The sequence below is a fragment of the Pinus tabuliformis genome, chromosome 8, assembly GCF_031772625.1.
Source record: "Pinus tabuliformis cultivar Carrire ecotype Pingquan chromosome 8, CPIR1, whole genome shotgun sequence".
Taxonomy (NCBI): Eukaryota; Viridiplantae; Streptophyta; class Pinopsida; order Pinales; family Pinaceae; genus Pinus; species Pinus tabuliformis.
The window spans coordinates 1,701,527,411-1,701,551,236 of record NC_142294.1 but is presented as its reverse complement, the minus strand read 5'-3'; the positions used below and the strand labels follow the sequence as shown (position 1 = coordinate 1,701,551,236).

Below are 23,826 nucleotides of genomic sequence, written 5' to 3'. Positions count from 1 at the left end.
CTCAAAACCCTCTGTACATTCCTCAGTCCATTCAAATTTCTTTCATTTTCAGTGGAATGATGTAATAGGATAGACAATCCACGAGAAGTTCCCGATGAACCTTCTATAATAACATGCTAACCCCATGAATGATCTGACCTCATCCACATTCCTAGGAGCTACCCACTCCATGATAGCTTTGATCTTTTTCGGATCCACTACTATGCCTTCCTTGGAATCCACATGCCCCAAATAATGAATCTATGTCTGAAAGAAGCTACATTTACTAGGCTTCGCATACAATTGATGTTCTCTCAATATATTTAGCATTGCTACTAAATGTTCTGCATGCTCTTCGTCATTATTAGAATATATAAATATATCATCAATGAATACAATCAAAATCTTGTCCAGTTAAGGAAGTAACACACTATTCATCAAACACATGAAAGTAGTTGGAGCATTAGTCAAACCAAAAATAACCACTACAAACTCACAATGCCCATACTTGGTCCGGAAAGAAATCTTGTAAATTTCATCTTCTTTGATGTGTACCTAATGATATCTTGATCTCAAGTTGATCTTCGAGAACACTGCTAATCCCTTCAACTAATCAAACAAATCATCAAGTTGCAACAATTTAGGGTACCTGTTCTTAATCATCACCTTGTTCAACTGCCTATAATCAATGCAAAACCTAAGAGTACCATCCTTCTTCTTCACAAACAATAATGGTGTACCCCAAGGTGACAAACTTGGCATAATTTATCCCTTTTCAAGCTTTACCTTCAACTACAACTTTAGTTCCACTAACTCTGGAGTGCTCATCCTGTACAATGTCTTTGATGCTGGTGCTGCTCCAAGCATCAACTCAATATAAAATTCCACTTCCTTGTGAGGCGGTAACATTGAAATCTCTACTAGGAATACATCCTGAAACTATTGCAAAATCATATACCTATTCAATACCTCAGTATCCTCAACATCATTACCTTTATCACTAAAAATATGCACTGCAAACAATACACATCCTTTCTTGTGACTACACTTTGCTTACATAGATGTAATCATATTAACTGATGCCACCTTTTTCTTACCCTACAAAATTATCTATTCTCCATTGTAATCCAAGCACTCAATAGCCTTTGGCATAATAATCCACCTTATTCCTATGAATGTACAACTAATCCATATCCAAAAAAATATTGTATGATCCAAATGGAATCACATTTAGATGCACCAGTGTAAACATACTATTTTTCTCAAATGCACAAGTTCTTACCCAAAGATGTACTCTTTTCTTAGTACTTGTAGAAACTGCACTAACCAAGACTCTGCATGCACTTTTTTATTCAAACCACACTTATCCAATAGGTCATGATTGGTATAATTGTAGTTAGATCCAGGGTCAATCAAAATAAAAACAACTTGATCACAAAGCTCACCTTCCATCTCGATAATAAATGTTTGATGATAAACCTTCCTATTATCCAATGCTGCATAAATCTGAGGAATACTCCATCCAACATACCCCAATTTATGTGCCTCCTAAGCACTATAAATATGTGATCTACCAGCATGATGCTTTGGGAATCTCTCCTGTGATGATCCTTACCACAAATCCAACACTGCAAAGGCTTCCTACCATCACCCGTGTTCTGCTCCTTAGAGTGAAATCCTTGTCCTCTTTCTGTTGCGTTGAACTTCTTGTGTGGTGCAACATTCTCCTTGTCATATATATCCCGTGGCTTTCCTCTCTTCTTAATCCAATTTCATTTATTCTTCTCATTACCTTTCCTATCCTATTTAGACTCATACCGACGCTTTGATTGCTCATAACAATGTTTCAACTTTTTGATGGCTTCCACCAACAATCTAGGCTCATAAAACTCAATCCTATATTTGAATGATACCGACAACCCACTGATAAATCTATGAACATTTTCTTTATCCTCCTTAAGATAAGGCACATATCTCAACAACTCCAAGAATCTACTAGTATACTCCTCATCAGTCATCGATCCCATATTCAACTCATAGAACTCCTTTTCCTTGTCATCATAGTATCTCTCATATATATACTTCTTCTTGAAAAGTATCTTGAACTCACTCCAAGTAAACTCCTCTTCCTAAATGCCTCTGACATTCTTGAAATCTTCCCACCAAATATCTGCTTTCCCTTTAAGACTGAGGGTAGTTATCTTGAATTTCATGTTCTCTGAGTAATCATGAAACTAAAAGAACTTGTTCATCCCAAGAAACCATGCTTCTACATCCCATGACTTATTCATTTCTCCATCAAATGTAGAAGGCTTCACTTTATTGAACTCTTCTGGAAAGTATTTGTTCTCATTCCTCCTATACAGATGGTAATGATGATGTTGATGCTATCTTTCTGAACTAGAACTAAAATAGAACACACAATAATCACCCCTCTTGTCAGGTGTTTTCAAGAACCTACTGTCTTTGACTATATCATCCATATCAATCCTGTATCCTAACTGAGATCTACTACCACATGCCCCATTAGTCCTTTCCTCCTTTCCATGATTGATCTTGAGTGGTCCCTGTCTCTACAAGTATGAAAAACAATGAATGATCAATGCATTAACCTCTGCTTGTTTCTCCTATGCCCTGGAAAGTCTTTTTCATGACTAAATTATTATGTATTTATCTTCCTTACAACTTCTAATATCTGCTTTCAAAATTATAAATGTATTTGCTATGTATGGGGAATACTCATCACCATGATGCTCATCTGATCTATAGGGAGAGTCACTTGAAATATAATCCACCATTTTGATTAACATCTTTGATCTTCTACTTGCTGCAAGCATACTATGTCAGATAAACCAAACATAAACATAATCAACATACCTTAGTGAATTTTAGGGGAGGCTATCTCGTTTGCAAAATCAATCCAGATTAGCACGATACATGTATATATACAAAGTCATATCAATAGGTTGACATCATTCATGATAACACCAACTGCATACAATGACCTCATGCATGATAATCATAACCATTACGATACATGCATAACAACATATAGACATTAACATTCATGCATGAAAAACATATTCCACCCATCCAGTCAATGTTAGGGTCCCACCCTAACCCCCTTATTTATGTCATGGGATCACGTCATAGTCAAGAGTCAATAAAGCCCATATTAATATTTGTAAGTGGTTAACCCGTAATTAATGACGGGACCACAATTAGTTGCAAATGGGTCGTAATATTAGATAGATGGTATTAATAAAACCCACGGTATTGGCCCGTGGTATTGCATGTATGATTCATATATAAAGGATAGAGACTCTCTGCAAGGAGCATCATGTCTTATTTTGTTGTCGAGCTCTGCTCTATTGGAGGTTTCCCCCTCGAAGAGGCAAGTGAACATTACTCTGAATAATCAAATCATTGCTATTCTGTGTTCTGGGTATCTTTTCTTCGCATATTCTGTATTTGGGTATCATTTTGCAGGTTAAGAGCATAACAAGTGGTATCAGAGCACTTTCCAGGGCCAATGAGATCTCCAATTCTTAGCAAAAAAAATTTCGGCTAGAGACGTGTTCCGGAGTCTTTAAACCACGGGATCTGTCGTTGAGCACATAAACCTGCGGATTTAGGGAGGCATGCATGCAATAAATACAAGACGTGGTCACGTCGGTTGGACTCCCTTGTAACCCCTGTGGGTACCCCTTCGAGTAGTAGCGCATTAGACAGAACCGCGCATAGACTGTCTTCCACATACCCTCTGGGTATATCGGAGGCCCCCTAGGCTCCCTTGAAACCTCGCCATAGATAAACCATCGGCCGTCTTGTGGCTACAGTACACCGAGAACAGCACTTGGAGAGATTACTCGCCCGTACGATAGGGTAGTCGGGTTGTACGGCTAAGGGTACGGTAGATCCTCCTTAGTTAGAGCCCTGAAACATTGGGCCGAGTACTACTGCCAGACCCTTATGTATATTGCGATCTGTAGCACCTGACACTCCTCAAGACCATAGTTCCCTTTTCTATCGGGGGATCGCACATCATCTATATCAGATCCGCTTGTGCAAAGGAGTGCAGTAGCAGCAGCAGACATCAGTCCCGCAGTCTCGAGTTCGCAGATCAGTCATTCCGATCTATTAGATCCAGCCGATCCACAGCAGCAGTCTGAGATCTTCCGGGGCGCTTATTGGTGATCTAGCCCATCAGAATCAGGACGACGAGCTGAGCACGGTGGTACCATTCAATTATTAGTGAAAATTTTTTAGGCGGTCCCAATTGTTCATCAGGTTGGTGTATGGTAGAAACTAGAGCCCAAGCGATGGCCAATGAAAGGATGGACAAACTTGAAGAATCCATGCAAACCCTCACCAATCAGCTTAACGGACTATGTATCCAGGTCCAACAATTAATCCCGAAGGGCAAGGAGCAAGCCCATGAGGAGGCGTATAATGGCAATGAATACAATGAGGGTGAGTCTAGCCACTCTCCTCACATCTGGCACACCCACCAACAACCTAGTCAGCGACCTCCCAAGTTGGATATGCATAAATTTGATGGGTCTCACCCGTCGGCATGGATAGCCCAAATGGAGCAATATTTAAAATTGAATCGCATCTTAGATAATGCGACTCAACTTATGTTGGGGAGCATGTACTTGGACAATGAAAGGTGGCAATGGTGGGAATGGCATCAACGTTGCAATGGACCTTTTAGGACTTGGTGCCAATTTACTAAAGCTCTTCAAGACCGCTTTGAACAAGAAACCTCTTTTTTGGGTCGTCTTACTAAGCTCCAACAGACGGGTACAGTGGATGAATATATTACAGCTTTTGAAGCCTTAGCCTTCCTCACTTGGGGTCTCTCAAATGTGTTCTACATGGAATGTTTTATCAGCGGTCTTAAAGAAGCCATCAAAGCTCAAGTCTTACTGCACCACCCTCCCACATGGATAGAGGCTTGCAAGGTAGCCCATAACGTGGAACGTGCATTAGCAGCCCAATACAGTTGCCCAAATTTCGCCACTAAAGGTCGCCCCCCATAAGCTCACAACATGACTCAAACACTGTGTCACCTGCGGAAATGGCCAAAAGAAGAAAGCAGGGACTATGTTACTACTATGATGAAAAATACTCCCCAGGTCATAAATGCAAGGTGCCCAAATTTTTTCAAATAGATGCCATTGACTACAGCTCAACAGAAGAAGATCCACCACTTGAGGAACATGAGGCGCTAGAAGAAGACAACCAAAGGGACAATGTCTCTCACGAACCAGTTATTTCGTTGCATGCGTTGGCAGGGATTTCTCCCCCTCAAACTCTCAAAATCATAGGTTTTCTTAAACGTCGCCTAGTAGTAGTCTTGATTGATAGTGGAAGTACACATAATTTCATCCATCAAAAAGTCGCAGAAGCAGTGCATTGTTTTGTACGAGCAGTTTCTAACTTCCAAGTCCAAATTGTAGATGGGGGCACAATGAAATGTGAAGGCCGCTGTGATAATGTCAAACTTCAAATGGGGGATTATCAGTTGAAAACCCACATGTTTTCCATACACATGGGGGGTTGCGAAATTGTCCTCGACGCTGAATGGCTCCGCACTCTTGGGCCAATCACAATGGATTTCCAGGAGTTATATATGAGTTTTAAGCAGAACAACTCCACACATACCCTCCGTGGACTCCAGGCGGGAGCCCCCTCTATCATCAGCTCACATAGGATGGAAAAATTGTTAAAAAAGGGCCATCATGGAGTGGTAGCTCAATTTAATGCCATCCAGGTAGTCGAAACCAAGTCTCTGCCAATTCATCCTGAGATGCAACAGATTTTAAATAACCATCTGCCGGTCTTTGACAAGCCTCATGAGCTTCCACCCTCGTGAGGGGAACATGATCATAGCATCACCTTGGTTCCAGGGGCCCAACCCCCAAATGTGTAGCCATACAGATATCCATTCACCCAAAATAATGAAATAGAAAAAATAATCAAGGAACTTTTGGAAGCAGGTGTCATTCGTCCCAACATTAGTCCTTATTCATCCCCTGTGGTCATGGTGCTCAAGAAAGATGGGGAGTGGTGAATGTGTCCCGACTTCAGGGCCCTCAATAAGTTGACAGTCAAAGATAAATTTCCCATCTCGGTGGTTGACGATTTGCTGGACGAACTCAATGGGGCTCAATTCTTCACTAAGTTGGATCTTCGCTCAAGCTACCACCAAATTCGCATGAAGGAAGTCGACATTCCCAAGACTGCTTTCAGAACTCATGAAGGCCATTATGAGTTCCTGGTCATGCCATTTGGTCTTTGTAATGCCCCCTCTACTTTTCAGAGCCTTATGAATCACATTCTCAAACCATATCTCAGGAAATTTGTCCTTGTCTTCTTCGATGACATCCTCATCTATAGTGGCACTTGGGCTGCACATCTTCAACATGTAGATCTACTCTTGCAACTACTCTGCAAGCATAAATTATTTGTCAAGATGTCCAAGTGTTCGTTTGGCATGGAAGAAGTTGAGTATTTGGGCCACATTGTGGGGCGTGAAGGTGTCAAGGTGAACCCCAAAAAGATCCAGGCAATGCAAGAATGGCCTCAACCTAAGACCTTGAAGAGCTTGAGAGGATTTTTGGGTCTCACAGGATATTATCATAAATTTGTCCGCAACTATGGCCGCATAGCGAAGCCCCTCACTCAAATCCTAAAGAAAAATTCCTTCTTCTGGAACGAGGAAGCATAACAGGCATTTACCACTCTAAAAAACGCCATGTGTTCCACTCCAGTCTTAGCACTACCTGACTTCACCAAATCCTTTGTCATTGAATGTGATGCTTCGGGGACAGGTATTGGGGCGGTCTTAATGCAGGAAGGGCAACCTTTGGCCTTCACAAGCCAACAACTAAGTGGGAGGAATCTGGGCCAATCTACCTACGAAAAAGAAATGATAGCCATTTTACATGCAGTCGAGACCTGGCGACCTTACTTATTGGGGCGACGTTTTCAAATCCGCACAGATCATCACAATCTTAAATATTTTTTGGAGCAATGCCTATCCTCCCCATAACAAAATAAATGGCTTGCCAAATGCTGGGATATGATTATGAGATCATTTACAAGAAAGGGAAAGACAATAGTGTAGCAGATGCATTATCTCACCAATTTGAGGAAGAAAGTACTGTGCTAGCAATTTCCCTCCCCATTCCAGAGTGGATTTAAGAGGCTCGCAAGGAATGGTTTTCACACCCCGGGCTATCCCAACTCATTTCTCAATTGCAGGTAGATCCAAATTCCACCAAGGGCTACTCGTGGCAGGATGATATTCTTCGCTACAAGGACAGAGTCGTAATAGCACCAACATCCACCCTCAAAAGTCGCATTTTGGAAGAATTGCACTCATCTCCCATTGCAGGACATTCGGGCTTTCAGAAGACGTATGCTCGCACCAGAAGATCATTTTTTTGGACAGGCATGAAAAAGGACATCCTTACTTTCGTAGCAGAATGCGATGTCTGTCAACGCCACAAAGGGGAAACCATCAACACACCAGGCACATTACAACCATTGCCCATTTCGACATCAATTTGGACGGAGGTTTCTATGGATTTCATTACAGGTCTTCCAAAGTTCGGGAACAAGTCAGTCATCATGGTGGTTGTGGACCGACTGTCGAAGTATGCTCATTTCTACGCCCTACCCCATCCGTTTACACCAACTTTGGTCGCTCAATATTTGATGGATCAGATTTTCAAATTGCATGGCATGCCCACTTCTATTGTGTCCGATCGCGACCCGATCTTCACCAGTAATTTTTGGCAGGAACTTTTCAGGATACAAGGCACTCAACTAAAACTCAGTACTTCCTATCATCTGCAAACGGATGGTCAAACTGAAGCCGTCAACAAATGTCTAGAAACTTACCTTAGGTGTTTCACTTCATAAAAGAAACACCTTTGGGTACAGTGGTTACCTCTGGCTGAATGGTGGTATAACACCAACTATCATGTCACCACCAAAATGACTCCCTATGAAGCAGTATATGGTCAAGTTCCGCCTTCCCCTACTTCTTATCTCAAGGGGTGCTCCAAAGTACAAGCAGTGGATCAACTCCTACAACACCGCGCAACTATGCTCGCCCATCTTAGAGAGAATCTTCATCAAGATCAGAACCGCATGAAGCAACAGGTCGACCAGCATCGCTCAGAGCGCCAATTTCAAGAAGGGGATCAGGTCTTTTTGAGGCTGCAACCATATAAGAAAACATCACTCAAAGACAAGGGTTGTCAAAATCTCTCTCCAAAATTCTACGGACCATACCAAGTACTTCAGCGCATTAGAGAAGTGGCTTACAAGTTGGCTTTGCCACCTACTGCAAAAATCCATCCAGTTTTCCATGTATCGTGCCTCAAGAAAGTGATTGGGAACAATTGCCGAGTTCAAACCAGTCTACTTGAATTAGACGAAGAAGGGTCAATCTGGCTTCAACCCGAACAGGTTCTAGACACACGAGACAATCACCTGCGCGGCTGCATGATCAAGGAAGTCCTCGACAAATGGAAAGACACCTCTCTGGAAGATGCAACTTGGGAACCAACCACTATTCTTCAGCAGTTTCCGCAGCTTCAGCCTTGAGGACAAGGCTAGTCTTAAGGAGGAGGGCATGTTAGGGTCCCACCCTAACCCCCTTATTTATGTCATGGGATCACGTCATAGTCAAGAGTCAATAAAGCCCATATTAATATTTGTAAGTGGTTAACCCACAATTAATGACGGGACCACAGTTAGTTGCAAATGGGCCGTAGTATTAGATATATGGTATTAATAAAACCCACGGTATTAGCCCGTGGTATTGCATGTATGAGTCATATATAAAGGATAGAGACTCTTTGCGAGGAGCATCAGGTCTTATTTTGTAGTCGAGCTCTGCTCTATTGGAGGTTTCCCCCTCGAAGAGGCAAGTGAACATTACTCTCTGAATAATCAAATCATTGCTATTCTGTGTTCTGGGTATCTTTTCTTCGCATATTCTGTATTTGGGTATCATTTTGCAGGTTAAGAGCATAACAGTCAAAGTGTTGAACTTGAGAGCTTTGATACCATTATGTAACATCCCTCCCACATTTAATTAGCTTCACTAGCCTACTGGGGTAAACTTGAGAGGAAGAGCTACTATGACATGACCCAACCTCCTAGCTTCATTAAGGAAGTGGAGTCAATAACCAAAACTTTATTGACCTTCCTTCGGAGCTTTAGGATCCCAGGAGCTAAACAACCACTCCAAGTGTGTTAGGTCCCTATAATACTAGTGTATCCCAGTCATTGTTATTGTTAGTGTAGCCCCCTATTGTTATTGTTATGCCCCATAACATCCCACTATTTTTATTGTTGTGCCCTTACATTATTGTTGTCATGTAGGCTCTAATTATATTGTGACCCTTTAGACTCCTATATATAACAACGGGGTCTTATCATTTGTATCATCCAAGAAATTTTTCATTTATGTGATATAAAAGAAGTTTCCCCCTCAAAAAGGCTATTTCTCAAGTCATTGATCTATGTTTTCTTCTATTTTGTGAGCTGCTTGCTAACATTTGGTATCAGAGCTTTGGATTCTAGGGTTTCACTACTGCAAACAGGTCATCTCGACATTTTTTATACAACTTTTTTCTACAAAGGCTTAGAATATAAAATTGAGATTACATGGAGCTGAAAGCTTGATGAACTTCTTATAAATAGTGCAGATCTTGTTTTGTTATATTGTTTAAGATATGGTCCAAAGAAGTTATGATTTTTTCATGCTCCAGAATTAAATCTCAAACATGTGACCTTGGGAAAATGATCATAATTTCCTCTATGAGCATCGGATTTGAAATTTAGAAAAAGTTGTTGAAATTGCATGGATTTTGGTTTTTCATGTATCATTTTCAGCGCTGAAAGTTGAAACAGTGACACATGTCATTCCTTACAAGCTCACTCTACTGAACCAGTCCATAATCAAGGAATCGTGGGAGATTTGGAATAACATTATCTTGAAGAAACGAATTTTTATTTAAATTTTAGCATTGGAAATAAGACTCAGAGGGCCACCACAAGATAAAATTTCAGACCTTGGAGATTCAAACTTACTATGTTACAACAATTTCAATATATAGCTCCTAAAAAGCAAGAAAAAGGTGTGTATGTTTTTAAATTTTGCATTAATTTTGTTTGAAAAATCAGTTCGAATTTATTCAAAGGGCATAGTGAAGCATATATATCATTGTTTTATTCCAAAATGTATCGAAAAAAAAAGATATACACACCTAATAAGAAAATAGAAAGCTCTTCTATGACACATGAAGAAGAGGAAGAATTGCAATATGATATATCAAAATTACAAGACCAAGTGCAACGAATTTCACTCTCACAAAGTGAAACAAAAAATTAATTAGATGCTTTAAAAGTAAACATGGAAGGTTTAAAAAAAAAACATGGGATTTTTTAAAGTAGACGTGGACACGATGAATGTCAAGTTGGAAGGGTTGACAAAGTTGTTGCAAGTAAGGCTTCCCAACAGTGACAAGATAATTCATGAAAATCATGATGAGGACAATAGGAATATGAATTATTATTTTAGAGACTCCAATGTTGGGTTTAAAGTCCACCACAATCCAAATATCGATATGAGGAAGTTTTATGGCAAGGATTCAGTAACATGGATACTATTGATGGAGCAATATTTTGATCTCCATTATGTGCAACACACACAAAAGGTATGCATTGCACCTTTATATTTATAACCCAATCGATTTGTATGGTATTGATGGCTTTGTTCTCATAAACCACTTGTCACTTGGTAATTGATAAATCTCAAAGAAAAGGGTTCAATGGAGGAGCCCATTGAGGAATTCCAAAAATTGAATATCAGGGTAACTTATATTCCATAGGAGCATAACATTGATGTATTCATAGGTATTTTAAAGGATAACATCCAATATGAGGTTTGTATTTGGGAACCCGATTCATTGGAAAAGGCATTCAGGGTGGCAAGAAAAGTTGAAAGAAAAATTATGGAAACAAGGAAGTCTACCACTCACAACTATAAATATGGAAGTGTTGGTGCTCCTAGCCTTTCATAAACTACAAGTTTGACACCATAACAATTGGAGGAAAAAAGAGCAAAAGGGATTTGTTACAGTTGTGATAGAAAGTATACTAAAGGTCATAAGTGTTCCAAGAAGAAATTATTCTACATAGATTGTGAAGATGAAGAAGAAAAGGAACAAGAAACATCAAAAGAGGAGGATGTACACTAGAAACCAACCCCATAGAAAGAAGAAATGAACCCGAGCATATCTTTTAATGATTTGGCATGCATTACCACTCAAACTCTCAAGATAGAAGGATATATCAATAAGAAAAAGGTAATTGTGTTTATTTATTTAGATAGTACCCATAATTTTATTTATTATAAGATAGCTAAGGAATTGAATTGCTTCATATATCCAGCACTAGAGTGTCAAATCATGGTTGCAAATAGAGACACTATAAACTGCTCTCGAAAGTGCTATAATATTAAGCTAACCATTGTGGAATATGTATTCAATAGTCTAATGCTTTCCATTGCAATGGGTATTGCTGATGTTGTACTAGGAGTCCAATGGTTACAATCTTTGGGGATTATAGATTTTAATTTTCAAGAACTTTTCTTTATTTTTTTTTGGGAAGGAAAGGAAGTTGAAGTAAGCGGTATTGTAGGGAAACTAGGAAATATAATCAAATCTAAATTATGGCATGAAAAAGTTTATGAAAAAATAATAACGGGGCATAATTTCACAATTATGCTCATTAGAGGTTCAAACATCAAAATAATTTATTTCTCCAGATCTCCAAAAAGTCTTGGACAATCATTCCAAGGTATTTGAGACTCCCAAATGTTTCCCACCTATTCATGATCATGATCATGCTATTCATTTGATTCCAGGAAGTGTTCCTCCAAACATAAAACCTTACAGATATCCCTATGCTCAAAAGAGTGAAATTGAATGTATGGTTGCATAAATGCTAGAGGCCGGTATAATTCAACCTAGTTTGAGTTATTTCTCTGCTCCAGTAGTATTGGTGTACAAGAAGGATGGATCATGGCATATGTGTCTAGATTATAGGGAGCTAAAAAATATCACTATTAAATATAAATTTCCCATTGCTATCATTGATGAATTATTGGATGAATTACATGGAGCAATTTACTTCACTAAGCTAGATCTTTGTTCAGGATATCATCAAATTAGAATGAACACTGAAGACATTCTAAAAACAACATTAAGAACTCATGAGGGTAATTATGAATTTTTGTTCATTCCTTTTGGCCTTACCAATGCACCTTCCAAATTTCAAGGTTTTATGAATTCCATTTTTGAACCCTTAGAAAATTTGTGTTAGTATTTTTTGATGATATACTAATTTACAACAAGTGTTGGAAGGATCATGTTCAACATGTTGATAGAGTGCTCAAACTATTGGAGGAGAAACAATTATATGCAGAAACCTCCAAATGTTTCTTTGAAGTGCATGAGGTGGAATATTTGAGTCATATTGTATATCATGAGGGTGCTAAGGTAGACCCTAACAAAATTGAAGCCATTAAGGAATGAAAAATCCCCACAACCATAAATCATCTTTGAATAATTCTCAGGTTTACAGTGTATTATTGTAAGTTTGTTAAGATTTGTGAGTGAATAACAACACCTCTAGCAACATTATTGATGGAAGATGCATTTTCTTGGACTCTAGAAGCAAATAAGGCCTTTGAACATCCTAAAGAGGAAATGTGCCAAGCACTGGTCTTACCTATTTGAGACTTCACAAAAACCTTTATTGTGGAATGTGATGCCTCAGGAAATGGAATTGGTGCTATTTGAAAGTCGTCTAATCAAGGGAAAGTATTTACACAAACCTATTTATAAGAAGGAAATTTTGGTAATACTACATGCACTAAAGAAATGGAAACCTTACCTAATGGGAAGACACTTCAAGGTAAAAACAAATCATGATATTCATAAATACTTTTTGGAACAAATATTTTCTTCAGAAGAGTAGCAAAAATGGGTCACAAAGATGTTGGGTTATGAATTTTAAATCATCTACAAAAAAGGGAAGCAAAATGTTGTTGCAAATGCACTCTCAAGAAAGGATGAGGATGTGGAAGCATTTATTTGTTCCATTTCTATTATCCAGCTTGATTGGATAACTAAATAATGGGATGAATGGAAGAATGATGAAGAGGTGTGGACACTCATTCAAGATTTGTAGCAAGATCCAAATACATTTAGCTGGAAAGATGATTCATTATGGTACATATTGCTTATATCTTTGTAATAATTCCCAACTCAAGCAAAATACTCTTTTGGAATTGGACACCTCCCCCTTAGGAAGGCAATCAGGATTTTTAAAAAATTACCAAAGGGTCAGAAAAGAATATTTTGTGGATGGCCTTAAATATGATATTCAAAAGTTTGTGGCAGAATGTTTGGTTTTCCAACTCTTGAAAAATGGAACAAGAAAATCCTAATTTAATTTTGTCCTTGAATTAAATGAGAAATTAAATTGTAATTCTAATTCTCATAGAAACCTGTAATAGTTAACTAAGTTAATTTGACTTAATTGGCTTAGTTAATTCGAGTTGGGAGTCTATTTAGAGTCATGTAGAGTGGTTCCTAAATTTTAGGGGCCCAGGTTGAGTTCTTTTGAGTTGTAATTATTTAATTCAGTTTAACTGAGTTAAATTTAGTTAAACTAGTTCCAACTGATGAGGGAATTAGTGGGAGATCCAGTAGTGGGGTGTAATCTATAGTAGTGGGGTGTAACCAACATTGCTCAACTACTAAACTGAAGATTCACTCATAATTAACTCATGCATGTCAGATCAGAGAAAGACCTAGTTGATACTGAAGTTCAGGGACAATGTATTATCAGTTGTATAATCATCTGAATTGTACAGGTGGTGCATGCAATTAGAGGAATGCCTATGATGGATTGCACAGTTATGGATGAAGAATTTCCCAATTAAATATGGGCTAATTCCCAAGGAAATTGCGCAAGGAAATAGGAGCTTGGAATGTATCAGATTTGGCTAAGTATTGGCTGGAGCTTATTTGTGAAGCAATGAGATAGATTGTGATAGTGTAGGGGTTTCTCAGGCTTGAGAAATCATTATAATATTCTCATATTTTCTAATTAATGAAATCTACAGGTAGACAGGTTTTTAGCTGTGCCTTTCCCCATAAATTTATTGTGTTATGTGCGATTGAATTCTTTCTCTTTTAAGATTTGTGATTTCATCGATCATTTATTGTTTCCACTGATGAGCAGAGTAGGTTCAAGTCAATTTTTTTATCATATTACAATTTTCATTTGTAATCTACAATGAATTTCTACATGGTATCAAAGCTGAAATCACTATAGAAGAGGAGAATACAAGTTTGTCTTTTGCAGGAGAAATCCAATTTGCAGTATCATACTCCAGAGCCAGCAAGATGCCGTTCTATGGATTGAGACTTGAATATGCCCTTGAGGGTAGTTAGAACTATATTTCTTGGAAGGATAGGATGGAGGAAGTGTTTGAAGATAAAAATCTTAAGTAATTCATAGACAAAGACATTTCTAATCCAACCGATGCTCATGATCTAGCAGAGTGGATAAAGTGTGTGGCAAAGACAAGAAGGATTATCCTAGAAGGAGTTTGATATCATATTGTCTTGAACCTCCATGGCAAGGAAACTCCATTTGCAATGTGGAAGGCCTTGATAGACCTATTTCAAAACAACATTGACCATAAGAATATGTCACTAAAGGACAAGCTTAGAAAGATAAAGATGGAGAAGGGCAACACAATACCAAAGTACTTGACGAAGTTCACCCAATGTTGGGATGAGCTTGGAAGTGTCGGTGTTATAGTTGCTGAAGACGATTTTAAAACTTCTTGGACTTCCCAAGAGCTAGAAAAGTTACTAGGACTAAGTTAGTAGAGGGAGAAGCTATCAAAGTGGAAGCGGTTGTGGCCCATCTTGGTACAATAAGAGATTTGGCAGAACACTAGAGATGGATCCTCATCCAAGCATGATAATGAGGAGAATTGTGCCTTCTATGGAAAGGCGAAGAAAGGGAAGGGGAATTCATCCCATTCCAAATAATATTCCATTCAAGGTGGCAAGAAGAAGGACATGTTGAAGATTAAATGTTTTCATTGTCACAAACTGGGACAATATGCCATAAAGTGTCCACATAAGAAGCCCGATAAGAAGCCCTCAAGAGGAGCAACAGGTGAAGTTATTTCTTTGCAATTTGAACTAGATTTCACCCTCATCACTTGTATGGTGACATTGGTGATAGGTAGTGTGTGGTACCCGGATAGTGGAGCCTCATTCCATATGACTGGAAATAAAGAGTTCTTTAGTGACTTAGAGGAGAAGGACCTCCATATGCACATAGAGATGGGAGATTATGGGAGGTATAGCGTGACCGACATTAGTACTATTACCTTTCAAAGGGAGTTGGATACTCTTGTCACATTAAAAAATGTCATGTATGTTACAGGTTTGAAGAAGAATTTGGTTTTAGTTGTCATGTTGGAGGACCATGGCTACGATGTGATATTTAGCAAGGGAAAGGCTTTCCTTCGTCACATAGCCTCAAGAAAGGTGAAGCAGATCAGGGTTTGGGTGAAGAACCTCTAGAAATTGGATGTAGAAGACTACACTACTTTGAGCACTAAAGTAGAGAAGGTGCAGAGCCGAGACATTGGTGAGTTGTGGCATAGAATATTCGGTCACTTTCACCACGAAACCTTGAAGACCATGCAACAAATTTCTACAAGACTTCCCAAGGGTACACTAGAGCAGAGGGACACATGAAAAGGGTGTATAATAGGGAAGTATACCAAAGCTTCCTTTTATGATAAATACAATCCAACGCAAGTGATCATTGATTGATTTCACTCAAATGTGTGTAGACCATTCTTGATAGCATCCACAACCAAGCATAGGTATTATGTAATATTTGTTGATGATTTGTCTCGTAAGTTTTGGATTTTCTTCATGCTAAAGAAAGATTAGACTATTAGTTTCTATACCTAGGGACCTTGGTCATGTTAGTATTTCTATGTATCTAAGGTCAAAATTTGTAAATATTAGTCATGATCACCTGACTATTATTGTTCAAAGAGGTCCAGGTCTACATTGGGTATCATGTAAAGCTTTTGATTTTGTTAAGAGTCCAATGTATAAAGTCATGTTTTTCCTTACAAAGGGAAATCATGGAAAGTCTTTGGTCACTTGGAAAGAGGTACAAAAATCATGCTTTACAAGTCCTTCGTTATTGTGAGTTGGTTGGTCCCATTCTAAGTCATAGTTAGAATGACACCTAAGTCTAGAGATAATGTCTACATAAAAATAAATCATGAAACAATCTTGACATAGAGTTGGAGGCTCTTTGATATCAGTTTGGATGTCATTTCAAAAGGACAAAGTGATGAACTCAATAGGGAATAATGGTCAGGAAGATAATCCTTTCTTTTCCCAATGTGTTATGTTTTCAGAAAAGTGTTGCACATTCATGATGTTCTTTCTAAATCATGATCACCACTTTCACTCCCACTTGAAGGCATTCCATGTGATCATTTGAAATTGCCTTTTCATCCCTTATCACTCAAGTTTTCATTATCTACATCGAAAATCTTGGTGGCTCATTTCATTTGATGCGAAAGGGAGGCAGGGGCACTGCAAGTTCACACAATGCTCAAATTCTCGCATGCCGATAGTCAAAATTCGCTCAAAGGTAAAAATTTAACTCTATCTTTATCCTTAAGTCTTGAAAGAACTCTAAAATTTGTTTTGGAAGCCAACATAAGCCATCTAAAGCCTGCAAAAGGGATAAAATTTCTGTCACTTCTTTTATGAAATTCGCTTCGTTTTTTTCTTACTTTGCATTGTGCTTTTATCATAACCTGTTGCAATTTCACACAGTGGGCTCATCTCCCTCTTTTCTCGCTCCTAATTCACCTTTCCACTATATGAACCTTTACATGTAATACGTTCCTTTGCCTTAAGACTATAACAAAGTTGTTCCCCTTAAAATTTATGCCTAAAGGTGTTTTAAAAGTCAAAGTTCTTTAGCGTTACATTTCTGGCTTACGCACTGCGATTGTCCCTAGTTCAGATTCTTGCCAACAATTATAAAATTCAGAGTTTTATAGGGTTTTCGTGAGAAATTCCATAGATGTAAGTCTTAGTATAATTGTTGGGTTATATCTTAAGTCATTGTCACAATATTTAAATACCATAACACCTCCATTGTTGCACTAGCAAGTTGCTCATAGCCTTAAACTATTCATTGCTATAAAAGAGAAACTATGCCAATTCCAGAAGACAAAAAACACAAAGGATGAGGACTATATGTTTTAAACCATAGGATATCACAACCATCAATGCAGATCCAACCATCAAAATGGCCTTTCAACAAGTAGGGTGTATGAGATTTTGTGAGAAAATTCAGGGGTATCATTTGCAGTTGACAAATGAATTTGCTAGGGGTTTTGATGGTGTGCAAGCAAAGGTGGGAAGTCTGAATTTTCTAGTCTCTTGAAACTAAACCAATAGCTGAGGCCACTGAGATCCATTTGAGTGGAGAGGAATGGTTAAAAGGAATGAATTTTGATTTCATTGATTTTAAGGACTTTCTCAAGCCAAAACCCCAGAAAGAGTATGGTTCAGTTGTTCCAAGGAGTTATTTACAAGATCATCATAGAAAACTATTGGAGGTTATTCAAAGGTAATTCACATGGGAAGGGAGGTTTAGTAAGGTGTATCACTATCACAATAGGCTCTTAATGCACTTTAATGGCAAGAAATATTTTAATATTCCCTATTATATGTTTAGGAGTCTATGTAATATGGTTGACTGAATTCAAACAAAAGGAAGTCAAGTTGAGGCCAGTTTGTTTCATTTTTCATTAACTAAATTGCTGGTAATGAAGGAGCTTGAGAAGAAGGACCAATCATGACAGGATTTTTTGGTTTCTTTAGGATGAGCAGCATAATATTGAAACAGTCAAACGACTAAGAAAGACACTCCTTCAGTTGTGATTAAAGAATATTCGCCTGCAACAAAAATCTTAGTTAAGAAGCCTTTGACTAAAAGAAAAATGGTTGATAAGAAAAGTGCTAAGAAGCTACATTTCTCACCTGAGGTAGAAAAGGTGGTAAGGGTGCCAAGAACAAGAGCTACAACCAAGAGTGATCTGAAAATGGTGCACTTAGGCTTCTTGTCTAACTTACAAGAACCTCTCCCACTCCCAAAACTTAAATATTCCCAAGACAACTATGATTAACCAATGCGGAATTAATAATGCTTGAAATATGGTGTATGCTTGTATTTGCTTTTAATCTGTTTATGTGCTGTAAATTGATTTTATTAAACTGATATACGACATATAACAATGAAACAATGCATCCAACAACAAACGCACATAAGACAACAATTTAATATGGAGTTCACCCAAATTCTTGGGCTACATCTCCTTGAGCTCTAGTCAACTCAACTAGGCTCTCTGGGATTATGGAAGTAGTCCTTTTTACAAGCTCTTGGCTCAAATCCACTGTTTTACATAAAAACAATGGGTTTAGGCACCATTTTATCCCTGGCTCTTGAAGCTCTTGACTGTTGGCTCTCAGCTCTTGCTCTGGCTCTCAGCTCTGGCTTTGGCTCTTGGCTCTGGCTCTGGCTCTTGGATCTGGCTCTAGCTCTTGGCTCTGGCTTTGGCTCTAGCTTCTTTAGCTTTCTGCACCCTTCAACTCTCTGGATTTTCACTTGAACTTCAAGTGACCCCAAAGGATCCCTCAGCTATTCTGCGCAATAGCTTTTTCACTCTCTCTGCTTCTGCCTTCTACTATGCCTTATGACTTCTTCTTCCCTGTGCTCTCAATCATGCACTTTGGTTCTTTTGATGCATCTTCCCATCTTTTTGGCTTCCCTGGCCATTTCTCTACGGTTCATTGTCCCTCTACAATTATGTCACTTCAAAATGCATGATTGCCTGTAAAAATGCATGCTGTAGCTTGGCATGATGATCAGGAGCTGTTATAGAAGGAATCAGGGCCATTTCATAGGCGATAACCCAGAAATATGAGAAAATCCATTACACAGGCATTTTCCGGAAAATACACTATTAAACTTGTATTTCAGCCATGAAACTCCCTTCAATTGCCCTAAATCCCTTCGGGTCTGCCATTAGTCATCATATCGCATCACATTAGTGTATTGGGAAAAATCCCAAATACACGGGAAAACACTATAAAACACGACAAAAATCCTTTTATCAGACTTGAAAACTTATTGCATCCACCCTATAATCGTATCAGGTCTGCCTTTGGTTGTTGTCGTAATCTCTACCATCGATCTGCGTGATCTCCGATCCAATGGTCATCATGCATTTTCAGGTGGCTTAAGGGTACGGAGGTTACCCACCCGAAAAGGCGGTTTTCCTCTTTCCTCTGCCAGCCACGTGTCGACCAGTTTGTGGGATTGGGCGGAGCCAGCCCAAAACCGTTTACTGCTTGAGGTCCGCCCAAAATCCACCTTTACGGAACTCAAATTCTATGTAATCGGGCTTATAACTCCCCTTCGGGTCCATTTTATTGCTTCGCGTGTTGTTCCTTTGTATTTGGGTTTTTACACCAAAAAATGTTAATATACAGAAGATCTGAATTTCTGGATTTCAAAATTTATAAACTGCGTCGGGTCCGGAAATCGCCGATCGCCGATTTAATCCTGGCAGTTCATTCCTCTCGCGATCCGATGGATGAGATTTCCCGTCGTGATCGTTATCGCATATCGCATCACATACGACCCAAGGATTTTGTGCATTGTCGATGTCGATTCACCGATCAAATCATCGGTGATCAATGTATCGCATGATCGCAATCGCCAGTTCCATGGTCTCGATATCGCATATGTGTCTGCCTCCGACCCGATTGATCGGATCAGCGGAACGGGGTTTCTTTGCCTCCGCTTAAGTCCGTCCCCTTGCCTTTTTCCGATGCGATTTCCCTTTATAAGGTTTTTTTTCTATTTTTAGGGGTTTTTGCCTCTCTTTTCAAAGAAATAGGGCATCTTCTCTTTGTGATAACTTCTACACCCTAAGTCCATTTTAGCCCATTTAAGTTGCAGTAGATCCAGAAGGAAAAGATCTCTGCAATGGGGCTATTTTTAGGAACTTCCTTGGACTTTATTTTTTCCTCTATGAGGACCACTTAGACTTAGGAGTCTATCCAAAATCCATTTTGGATCAAAGAGATTACCTGTGGGTCTTCCATCTTCACCTATTTGAGTTATGGAATTAGAGAGCACACAAAATGAAGTGGAAATTGATGAAAGGGACCATAAAATTGAAGAGTTACAAGATAAGTTGGACCAGGCCCATGTGACAATAGCATACTTGCAAGAGGAGAATAGGGAGCTTAGGCATAAAGTGTCACAAGAAAATATTCATCGTAGAGAAGAAGAGGCACAAAAGGAAACATTGGCACATGTTACCTAAGGCAATGGTAAAATGATCATTTATTTCGAAGAGCTGAAGGATCCAGTTGAGCATTCAAGGAGACCTCAAACTAGGTCTGCTACCAAGGTTTATATGTAAGTAAAGGAGATTGTTCAGCCTATGGTTTTTGATGAGCAGAAGGAATTCGAGAAGCTACTAGAACAACTTGAAGGAATATAACACCCAGTATATCAGCTTGCAGAGAAAGATCATAGGGATACATTGAATTTGTTTAAATAGGTATAGGCTATTGAACCAATCCTTGAAAGAGATAAATACAAACTGAAGTGGACCTTGCCACTGCATAGGTAAGTGAAAATTCTATATGTATAAAACTTGGTCCTAAAAAGAAGACTCAGCTTGGTGAAGAAGAAGCTTACTAAATTAAAGGAGGTTGGAAGGAAGAGGAAGAGATGTAAGTTAGAAATACTTATAGAGGCTAGTATAAAGGTGAATATCCAACATGAAACCTCAACTTAGCTCTGAAACTATGTTTTTGGTTTAAGAGATTAGAAAAGGTAAATTTTTATGAAACTTGCAAAAATGCAGCAAGGGGCTTGCTGTGCTTTTTATATAAATTTTGATAATGGTGGGATAGTGAAGTTGGAAGTTGTGCTATCACGAGGGAGTTATATGAAGGTTCCATCATCCACTTTGATGTCTCTAGTACTTTATATTTAAAAGGAGTCACTACATATTCGGTTTTTGGAGGCACTACGAAAGTAGACATTGTTGCTGCGAAAGTGGGGAATATGTCGAAGGGAGGTCTATGACCATTTTGAATCTTATTTGTGAGGTTTAAAAACATCACAATAGTATTTGAAAACTACCGATTTGCTTCATTTTGACAGACATGGGCTGCAACTATACAAAGCATGGAAGCTACCTCATTTTGCTGTGAAACTACCTAATGTGCTGCGAGTCTGGACAGTCAACACTTCTCAGTTCAAATTTTAAATATTTGACTTCTAGGAGTGATTTAGATAATGTATATAGGTGGAAAATTATCTTAGGTGCTGTGTTTAATGTTTATTGGTCAATATTCCAAGATAGTTATGTTTTAGGCTTGGATTGGTTGTACGTAAAATTGCTCCTGTTTTTAGTTATGCACTAGATTTTGAATGTATCTAGTTAAAAGTTTGTTTTGGTCAATTATTTCGACCACCTATGGTAGGAGATCAAATCCTTCATGATGTATAAATATATCGAAAGCAATGTAAGTGTTTATGTTGGTTGATATTAGAGAAAAATATTTTTGTGCACTATATTTTTGAAAGCTTTTCCAGTGAATGAATGAAATAGAAGGTAATTTGCAGGGATTCTTGTGTCAGAATTTTGGTGGTTTGTGCTTCTTTTAGCTTGTAAGTTATCTATGTGTTTACATCCCTTTAATGTGTATCTTATTACTTGGAAAACCAAATGTTTGATTCATAATTTATCTTTAATGATGCTCTGTTTTAGTTTGCCAAGTTATTAATGTTTTCAACTTAAAGAAACATTTTAGAATTCATCCATGGTTTGATGGTCTAAGGTGTTTATTTCACCTTTTCTATATTCATCCCCTACAAAAATTTAACCTAAATTTCACCACTAAAGATGCCTACCTTTCCCCTATGGAGAAACCCTCTCTTTTCCATCATATCATTGGACAAAACTGGTTTGACATGACTCCATGCCCAATGGACCTACCTTTTTGCTCATCAACAAACCTCTAAAAATCAAACTTTGTTGAGTTTATTACATAGCCTAAAAATCATATTTGCTCTGTAGCCTAAGTGAGAGAGCCCTCTCCAGGATAGAAGGGCTAGATTCTGGCCTAAAGTGGTTTGTGGTTATCTCTGGAATTCCTTTTTTAGCCTAGGGAAATCATAGAGTGCTAACAAAGACTCTCACTAAATTTTGTGAATTTAAAGCACTCGTCGAGAAAGATATTGGGAGGAAAGTTAAATATCTCAGAAGCGATAATGGTAGAGAATATATGTTGAATGAATTCAAGAACTTCTGTGCATAAGAAGGCATTTGACAGGAGTTAATGACACCTCATAAGCCACAATAGAATGGGGTGGCTGAAAGGAAGAACGAAAGTATTGTGGGAGCAGAATAGACGATGTTACATGATCAGGGCCTACCGTTGCACTTGTAGGTTGAAGTATGCAACCAACTTTTTATTTGCAGAACATAAGCCCTCATCGAATTATCGGGATGAGTACACCAGAAGAAGATGTTTTTCAGGTAATAAACTAGATGTGGCACACTTTAGTATCTTTTGTTCATCAGTCTACTGTCATGTTATCAAGGATGCATGGAAAAATATAGAGCCGACAACTGAGTTGGGCATATTTGTTGGGTACACTGATACACCTCACAACTATTGGGTGTACTTTCCATCCAATAGGATGAAAATGGTTCCTAAATATGTGAAATTCAATGAATATAAGGCCATTAGTTGTTCCCTTGAGAGGGAGCTTTAGTTACATGCGGACGAGGAGCTTTTAGCTCCAAAGGAGGAACCTAGGGATGATGTGGAGCAACCACATGCAAAGGAGTAGAGAGTGGAAGAAACCACTCATGCAAAGACTTCCAGAGATAGAAGGAAGCTCACCAGAGAAGTTGACATATTGATGCATGATGCTAGAGATAATGTGGGAGCACCCACATCACAACGCAGGTAGAGGAGGTCACCAGATCAATACATTGGCTACATTGCCCTGTTGAGTGAGAGGTTAGAGGTTGAGCCATCCTCATTCGAGTAAGAAGTGAAAAAACCAATATGGGTTGATTCTGTGGTTGAGGAGTATGACTCCATTATCAAAAAAATGTTTGGGAAGTGGTCCCAAGAGCAATAGACAAGTTAGTGGTGGGTTCTAGATGGATTTACAAGGTAAAGAAAGAAGAAGATGGGAGTGTGGAGAAACACAAGGCTAGATTTGTGGCCAGAGGATTCTCTCAGGTGGAGGGAATTGATTACAATGATACCTTTTCTCCGGTAGAAAGGTACTCATCAATGAGATCCATTCTAGCACTGTCAGTGCATATGGGATGGAAGATACATCAAATGGATGTGAAGAAAACATTCCTCAATGGTATTATTGAGGAATATGTGTATATTAGGTACCCAAAAGTATCTGATACCTTCAACAAATACTCGTATGTGTTCAGACTCAAGCGAGCATTGTATGGAATGAAACAAGCACCCCATGCTTGGTACACTAGGATTGACATCTATATCACTGGGTTGGGCTTCACCAAAAGTGAAGCAGATGCGAACCTTTACCATATTA

General features: G+C 38.6%; 1 pseudogene; it reads right to left on the bottom strand.

Annotated features, from left to right (window-relative positions):
• Positions 1 to 23,560, bottom strand: part of LOC149242800 (receptor homology region, transmembrane domain- and RING domain-containing protein 2-like) — a 40,580-nt pseudogene extending 17,020 nt beyond the window's left edge.
• Positions 23,561 to 23,826: the final 266 nt, after the last annotated feature.